General features: G+C 37.8%; 1 protein-coding gene across 3 annotated transcripts in view; it reads right to left on the bottom strand.

Moving 5' to 3' along the window:
* The window catches only part of LOC125619047 (1-phosphatidylinositol 4,5-bisphosphate phosphodiesterase beta-4-like), a 288,730-nt gene extending 279,387 nt beyond the window's left edge, over positions 1-9,343 (bottom strand). For 2 of the 3 annotated variants that reach the window (XM_048811300.1, XM_048811299.1), the window contains exon 1: positions 9,209-9,343. The gene's annotated coding sequence lies outside the window, so the exon portion shown is untranslated. Of the gene's footprint in view, positions 1-4,954; positions 5,025-9,208 lie in introns of all 3 variants that reach the window. The other variant, XM_048811303.1, reaches the window with a different exon arrangement.
* Between the last annotated feature and the right edge of the window lie 6 nt (positions 9,344-9,349).

Here is a 9,349-nt window from a genome sequence, read left to right as displayed (position 1 = left end):
CCCGCAGATCCATTGGTCAATCTCTTCCACACTCACCCTTCAGGCTTCTTTGAGTTCAACTAGTAGAAAGTACCTACCAGAGTTTGGTAGTCAGGAGGAAAGTGACATAGATATACATATTCCCCTGCTCTCTCCCTGAAAGGATCTATAGATTAACTATGACCCCCGAAAAAAGGACACAGCTCTTGTCAATGGTCCTTCTTGCCCCTTCCCTTGGAGAAGTAATAGCTGCTTATCATTGCCAGATCCTTCTTTAGTATTCGTCCTGATTGTGACCCTACACCTGCCCACACCTTCTTAAGAGTCTCCTTTTTAAGCAGTCCTTTATGGACTTGGTTTATATGTGCCATTATTCCTTAGCAGGGCCCTGAAGGACACAGGTTTAAAGAGTGACCAGGTGGTGCCCTCCTTTGGGCTTTCACAGACATTATCAAAGCAATTGTCTGTAAACTGTGAAACACTTTAACATTTTCATGAGCAAAATTTATCACAGACTTTCTTGACTATGCAAAGTTTCAATGCCAAGGAAATGTGACTGAATCCTACCATATTTCTACAATTCACAGTGTGCTGTAAAAATAAACATGCAGAAGGCACACAACCAGAATCTGAATGTCATTGCCAAACTAACCAGAATTTGTCTTAAAAATGGATATCTGGAAAAACAGATGAAAGAACAAAATCGGTCTTTGGAAAACAGAAACAAGATTTGGTTTTTCTGCCATTTATCCACATCAAGACTTATTATTCCTGCTATTGTGATACTTTCAGGTGAATCAAATTCTTGTAGTTGACGTCATAAAATTCTGAAAAGTAGCCAATAACTAACTTTATATTATTGATAAGAATTGTGGTTATTAAAGTTGTCACTTCTGGAAAAAATTCAAAATTGGTGACCTAGATTTTCTGCATTTTTCCAAATATCTCTCTAAATGAAAATACAGGATAGCTTTAAATTTGCATATTCCTTTGTCTATGAATCATTTCTAAAAATCATGAAAATTAATTTCAGGTATCTATTAAAGGAAACGCAATAAGATAGCATTATCTCTAATCTTCTAATTCTCTAAGGAAACTATAAAAAGGGATTCTTCAATAATTAAACACAGTTGTTCCTCAGCATCCACGGGGGTTTGGTTCCAAGACCCCCAACAGATATCAAAATCCACAAATACCCAACTCATTTAGATAAAGTAGTGTAGTATTTTATGTAACCTATGCACATCTTCCTGCATAGTTTAAATCATTTCCAGATTAATTATAATAACCAACATAATGCAAATGCAATGTAAATAGTTGTTATACTGCATTGTTTAGGGAAGAATTTATAAGAAGAAAAAAAGTATACATATGTTCAGTAAAAACACTTTTATACTTGAACACTTTCAGTCTTCAGTTGTCCGAACCCACAAATTGCATGGATACTGAAACCTGATTTTATTAGGAAGTCTAGAGCTACAAACACAACTAGACAGGACTTTTAGCAATGAAATTAACGTAATTGGCCAGCTCAATATCAACCTCTGTTCTGTGTTGGCTGCGAAGGACTGCACTTCTATGGCTACATATTCAAGAGTATTAAAGACATGTCCCTACTAAGAGAAGTATAGAGTTTCACAGCTACCCAAGCTGATCAGAAAACAGACTTTCAACTCTCAGATTCTACAATATATCTCTTTATTATACTTTTACTTTTATATTAGTCCCTTAACTGGTAAATTCTTTTAGATTAAGTATTGTATTGTCAAGGAATTTTAAGAACATGGTCTATTTCTAAAGTCATTTCCTGGTATACTGTATATAACTGAAGTCTAACTGAATTAGTAAATTGATGTAACAATGTGGAGCATACTTCGGTTAGAGATGTTCAGCTGCATAATTTGAGGTACTAGGAGACAGAAATTTCACGGGGACCTTTTAAAAAGGCAATTTGGCAGTTGCTTTCTCAAAATTTAAAATGTGCATACCCTTTTGACAAAATGGTTTATTTCTTGGAATTTAATTACAAGAAATTTACACATGTGTGCATGAACACCTATGAAAAAGATCTTCAATCTTTCAGTGTGCAATACTGAAAATTTTAAAATGGTTAAATAAGAATGGTATATACATATTCCCATATTTTATGCAATGTTAGAAAGAATGAGATAACTATTATACCAGTATGTTAATATCTCCATGATATGCAGTTAAGTGGATAAAAGTAAGTCTCAGAACAACTTATATAATATGATACAGCTTGTCTAATTAAAAAAGGACAGGTATATTTACTTACATGTGTAAATGCATAGAAAACCAAGGAAAAGAGACATTCTAAACTATTGTTGTTATATCTGGGGATGGCTGTAGATGGGAAAGATTACATTTTGCTTCTGCATTGCCATTTCAACTAGAACATATTAGTGTATCGCTTATATCATTTTTTAAACCACTTAAAACAAAAACTTGAAAGACATTCCAGAGAGGACTGTGTGATTGTCCATCATTGTACATCAGTAGATAAGAGAGAAACCCATCTCAAGAGGACTGTACATTGATTTCATCCAGCATGACTTCCCGTTTAAGAGCAAAAAAGAAAACGAGGGCTCTGAGAACTGCACCTTGAAATACTAACCTGCAGAAACAGATCTACTTTCTATATGTTAAGCGACAAATATAGCAACAACCAAATGGCAGGAGAGACAACCTGTGACTGGTTTAGAGTTCAAATCTGTGACACGTGGAAGAGAACCTCTGTGTCCCCAGAAATGAAGTCACCCATTTCTCTACACTTAGGCATTCTTGAAATACAAGAGAAAACCACATCCTGCATCTTGACTTTGTGTATTTGCTCACATTGTAGAAAAATGGGGAAGAGAAAATTAGGCAGAAATTCAGAATCTGAACTCTAGGTATACTCAAAATAAATGACTATAACAACCTTTGTAAGAAATTTAACAGAAAATTTACCAAAAAGGGGAGGAGGGGCAAAACAAAGCCACCGACATTTTCCAGTACACGATATTTCCAAGCACTTAGATTTGACAAAAGGCTCAAATTTTGACAAAAGGCACAACTGGGAAGAATTCATTCCAGAAATATGCGTGGTTTGGCCACACCCTGGGTTGACAGGTTTGTTTCTATTTTAATTATTTCCAAACATTTTAAAATGAGATTTCACACTCCAAATAAATCTGCATTTCATGCTTCTCTTGAAAACGCATATGCACTGGATGGGCCCACCTGGTAGAAATCTGGCAGATCTGGTCAACAGCTGCTCCCTAGGAAGGGCTTGAATGGACACAAGCCCCATGCTTCCCTGAGGTCTCTGACATCTTACCTGGTCAGGTGCCCTTGGGGATGATACTTGCCTGGCCCTTAAAGGCACCAGTCCACAGTGGTCTCACTGAAACCATAAGAAACTCCTCCAGAAAAGAGGATACTATATATATATATATATATATATATATATATTTTTTTTTTTTTTTTTTTTTTTTTTTTTTTTTNNNNTTTTTTTTTTTTTTTTTTTTTTTTTTTGGCTCCCCGAGACTAGTATTTAGTAACCTCCCTTCCTCAGATATCTGGCCCAGGCAAGTGCAGAAACAAGCGCCTGGGATGAGAAGAGGATTGCCCTCAAATTTCTATGTCAATTCCATCTTGGCAGCAGGGCTGCCAGAAGCTTATCTGTCACATCTCAGCACAGTCACTTGCAATAATTGTCACAAAACTTTCTATTGTACCTTTCTGCAGCCTGTACCACCCTTGTTGGCAGGTAACACAATACAGTGGCTGAAAGCTGGGAGTTCTAGAGTCCACCTACCTGGGATTCAATCCCATCTCTAACTCCCCAGGATGATGAACTTCACCTCTGCAAGCCTCAGTTTCCCCAAATGCACATTCTTTAATACTCACCTAAAAAGCTGTTAGAAGGATTAAACATAGTAGCATATTTTTTAAGTGTTCAACAAATGTTCTACTATTTTGTTTCACTGATGTTATTACTATGCAAAGTAGTGAATTTGAGTGTTCCCACTCAAGTCCCGTGGGAAAACAGGAGTCATGACAACTCCCCTAAACTTCAGTGATCCCCAAATTCTTCTAGTGAATGTTTCTCTTCTTCCAGAACTAAATGGCTTAATATGGTCTTTTTTAAAAGCCTAGCTGAGAGACACAGATGCCCTGGGGATAGCATCTGGCTCACTGAGTTGTATTACAAAATCCCACAGTCACAAAGATGTGAAGCTCTTAGAATTGAGTTAATGCTATATCCCTCTATTCAAATGTAGTCACAGAGTCAGGCATGTCCAAAGGAAGATCTGGCACTTCATGGTGGTCCAGTTGGGGGATAAGAACATTATGTATTTGCAAGGTGGCCATGCAATTATTCCTTCTAAGTTTTAAAGAAATTTCCACTGACTGATCTGTATGGATAAATCAATACTATTTGCCTTCATGGAGGCAAGTAAGAAAGACCAACTATAACACTACCAGCACTGATAGCAGAAGGGCATTAGCAATTGTAAAGTGTCAGTCACACGTTACCCAAATCATTCATGACACAGTACTGTGAAGAACCCTATAGGATTATTCTCCTGCTTTTACATATAGGACAACTGAAGCTCAGAGTAGATGGATGATTGGGGCCACATAGCTAGTACAGGACATTGTCAGGATTTGATCTCAGTCAACTTGATTCCAGTGCCTGAAGGTCTCAGCAACTTTACATTGCTGAAAGCAAACTTACACTGCAATCACCACTGCATCCATCCACCAGCTGCTTCTTAGAGTGAGCATTTCTAGAGCAGATGTTCTTCACCTTGTGTGGGTCATGGACCCCTTTATAACCTAGTGAATTGTTTAGGCTTTTTTTAGCATCATATTTTAAATGAGTAAGATTAAATACTTAAAAAGTACAGCAGAGACTAATCATATTGAAATATACTTATCAAAATAATACATATTAAAACGGACTCACATAGTAATATAGGTGATTCTATTCAACTCCTTAAATGCCAAGGTCTAGCAATGACTCTCCTAAGTGTCACCTGAAAGTAAAGACAAACACAGATTTGCCAGCTACATTGATAGACCCACCAAGTTACATCCTCAGAACTTGATGGGATGGGTAGATCTGAAGTGAGGAATTCCTCCTATTCAAGGAAATAAAAGATATCAAATATAAGATGGGTCTGTGATCGCTCCTCTCTGAATGGGCTGCTTATAATTAATTACCTCAAGTTACCTTTTTTCTTCCTGTTTCTCAGGAAATGGCTACTTAGATTCATTCATGTCAAGGAGCCAAAAACATCCTTTAATTGTTCGGGAGGAAAAGAGTGCTTCAGAAGGGCAATGTGTCTTAAAGCAAGGATTTGCCTGACCCAGGGGTGTTTCAGTAGCTGGAGGTGGAATTTTCCAAAGGATCATGGGAGAACAGCTGTGAAACAGACTCCCAGTCAAGGGGAGAAGATAACAACACTATCTTGTGGTCACATGGTGTGTGACAGTCTCATTGAAAGTTTATATGAAGTAGAGGAGAGAGGTCTTCTAAGAAAAACCTTCTGCTTTATGGCCCTTTCAAATTTTTTTGATTCCATAAAGAAAATGGAAAAGAAAGTTGATAGAGTTCATACAGGGAAAATAGAAAACTCAGCTGGTCATTTATTCTGCAGAACATAATGATCTCCTCACTGTGATCTGAAAGACAGGCCATTCTTACTTTCACCTGCTCTAGGAACTTGGGCTATAATTTCGCAGAGGAGAAGCATCCAAAGAAATGTCCAACCAGATTTTTAGAAACTATGGTTTGGAGATGGTTTTGCAATCACATAAAATTGGTCTTTCAAATAAAAGTCATTCTGGGATGATACTTTTTTTTTAAGCGGCTTAATTCTAGCAAGGACAATGCAAACATCTCGTTTCCATCTGTTCAGTAATGCATCATTACCGGGTTCTACCTTCACTGCAAGTAAAGTGAATCCATTGTTATATTTGGTGGGGCGAAAGAATCACAACCCCTGAACATGCAAAACCTTTATTTCATTCTAAGGCATAACAAGGTAAATAGTATTCTAACTTGAGGAAGTAATTCTACTTTAAACAGTGAGGTTTATCAAAAGAAAACTATTAAACAGAAAACAAATACTAAGGAAAAGAAAGAAGTAAGATTGTTCTATTTCCCGAGTATGTCAGGGAAATAGGAAAATGTGGAATGGTCAGTGCTGAGAATTAACCCAAATCTATTTGACATTTAAACCCCAACAGAGAGCCACTGCAACTGCCCATCAGCGTTAGAAGCAACATTTACCTCTCAGAAAAAAAAAGGTGGGTTTTTGACAAACACTAATATAAACTGAAAAGTCTCAATTTGGGGAACTTCAATCTGGACACAAAATTACCAACTGTGATCATTAAAGCATCTCCATTAGTCCTTGACCTGATTCTGCACATCAAACACAAAAGTTCTTAATTTTACAGGGGACCCATTGTCATCATTCATTAAAATCCTGGGTCATCAGTGTTGGTAAACATACTGTTTGACCCTTACTCTAGAGGTGGTCACAAATGACATTTAGTCTCAATCTGCTTGAAAATAACTATAAACTTCAAAGAATATTTATACTCACCCCAAAATATTTGAGTTTGCTACTAAAGACATTTGTGGAAAACATAAGAAATACACGTGCTTTCCTTTCCAGGACTATATTACCTAAGTGCACAGATCCAAAAAAAAAATAAAATTTATTCTCAAAATATGATTCTAAAACAAAAAAGAAACCAAATGTGGTAGCTAATTACTAACTTTTTAAAAACTAATCTGCAAAAATTGTTCATTAATTCTAATTAATCTGAGTTTGCCAGTTACATCAGAAAAACTGGGAATACAGACACTGAACCCAGAAGCTACCTTTCCTATTTCAAAGCCTTTCACAAATTAGCATGTCAATGTGAGGGGTTCCAGGAAAACAGCACAGTCCCTGGAAGTTCAATTTCACCTCAATTTCACTTAGAGGATGGGGTAGGGATGAACACAAGGCAAGCACTCAGTCATCATTTCAATTCTTAATAAATCAAACTTAAAAAGAATTTAGGACTATCCTAGGAAAATACCCCTCTCATTGGGATTGCCAAGTATAACTGGCCCATGTTGCCAAAATCAGCAATATATATTAATCTAAAGGCAGCTAGATATATTCTTGAAAAAGACAAAACTGCAGTGATTCAGGCACCAACTGGTCTCTGCTGGGGAGGAGATATTTCAGATTTTAAAAATCCATTTCTGCAAAAGCTTTTTGGTAATACTTTTTTAAAGTCTCGATTTCACTATCTCATGAGGCAAAAACACTGCCTCAGGATTCCAGGGCATGTAAGGAGTTTAACGTCACTCACATTTTTCAGGCACACAAATATAAAACTTCCAAAAGAGTATTTTAGAACAAAGCTCGACTGCGTGGGTGTGCATTTGTAAAATAAAGGTAGAATTATTCCAACAGATGTAAATGTGCCCCCAGTGATCAAATGGAAATCTTTGAAATCCTGTTTTGACAGTTACTTGTAGAACAGCATTTCCACAGGGATTAATTCAGAGCTGGTGGTATCATCAAAGCTAAATCAAAACTAAGTTCTGATGGCTGAGTAATAATATAGTTGGAGGGAAGTGTAATCAGTTATCTAATACATGATATCCTTAGCTATGCTATGTTACATTCGAAGGTTACTAATTCTAGCAGCAAGATTCCCGGGTTCATAAAAATGCTAATAAAAATGCTACACCATTTAAATGTGATTTTTTTTTCTAAAAACAGGTGTTCTCCAAAGACAGGACTCATTTATTAAACTTCTGTAGTTCAAAAGGAAGATGACATAATAGATCAATACACCAGCTGAAAAATATGCAAGATTTGTTCTATGAAAAAAACAGCATTCTAGATTACATAACACAGTCAGGGATTACACCACACACTCCTGCTGAGCTAGATTTTTTATCTTACATTATAATTCTCTAAGTTAGGCCACTGAATTGTGAAGAATACAAAATATTAAGTTCTCAGCTCAACCACACCTTTTTAAACTAACCTTCTTGAAAACACTAAAAAGATAAAAGTTAAAATTTTACACATATACACAGTTTTCTTATTCTGAAGAGCACAGTTCTTGGGACATTTTCTTCACCTCCTTGGAGAAGACCCAGGTAAAGTCACCAGTTGATTTTCCTGGTTATGTTTATTTTATGAACCTTATTTCTCTTTAAAAGGGAAATTCAGTTTCAATTTTGGGACATTATATGACTGCCTATGTTTAGAGATATGATTACAAGCCAAACAAAATTGTTAAACTGCTATCTATCTTCAAACAGCCATACCTTAAATTCATAGATCAGCATGTATGGCATTTATGGTTTCAAAAACATGACAACCTACCATGAATACTTTACCCCGAGTTAAATCTCAAACACTACGCTTCAGAACAGCTAGAATCTTTACAGGAGTTAAGGGGAGAAATGCTAAGAGTTTTCTCTCAAATACGTGGATATTTATGGAAATGGAACAGAGATTCGCCTTTCTTTCTAAAACAATGGTAGTTTTATGATTCTAGATGAAGTTACACTTAGACACATTTGGAAATTGGAGATTCCTTATCTTCATACTTCAATTCGGCAGTCTACAAAGTCTACACTGCGAAGTATTGTACTATATAGGCAGGGTCTAATTGGTTAAAGAAAAAGCAACTTTAAAATTCTGAAATTAAGGCAATCTTTTGTCTCCTTCCTTGATACGGTTTTAGGAGGCCCAGACAGTGCCCCCAAGGAGTGCTGAGCCTGTCAGTGCAGTTTTAAGTGCAAACGGTCAATCATTTCTCTCAATTCCCCAGAAGAGGTTAAGAAGATCCACACGCATACACATTTACATGCGTTGCACGGTGCCAACTATTTCCAACCAAAATAATCATATACACGTCGAGCCGAGCTATTTGTAGCCCAAAAGCGGGCGAATGTCTGGAGAGTCTGAGGAAACCCAGTAGGTGATGACTTCAGGGGAAGGGGGTTGGTGGCGGGGTCCCCTGCCTCCCGCGCGCTCAGGGCACTTAGCACCCCGCACCTGCACTGGGTACCCAGCAGGGCATCTGGGTGCGCGCGCGCGCGTCCGGGACGCACCCGCCGAAAGCAAACAAGCCCCGCGGGCTGGGGCGGGCGGGAGCATCCTCGGGCGGGACCCGAAATGCCTTCTCCTACCTGTCACTTTGCCTGGAACTGCTGCTGGGGATGCGGCCACAGCCGCCGCCTGGAGACTCAGTGTGTGCGCGCGTGTGTGTGCGCGCGTGTGTGTGAGAGCTTGTTTGCGGTGCAGCTCACTTACTGCTCCCGGCGCCACCA

The sequence above is a fragment of the Marmota marmota genome, unplaced genomic scaffold (assembly GCF_001458135.2).
Source record: "Marmota marmota marmota unplaced genomic scaffold, marMar, whole genome shotgun sequence".
Taxonomy (NCBI): Eukaryota; Metazoa; Chordata; class Mammalia; order Rodentia; family Sciuridae; genus Marmota; species Marmota marmota.
The sequence above is the reverse complement of the archived record's forward strand: the minus strand, read 5'-3'. Positions and strand labels throughout refer to the sequence as shown.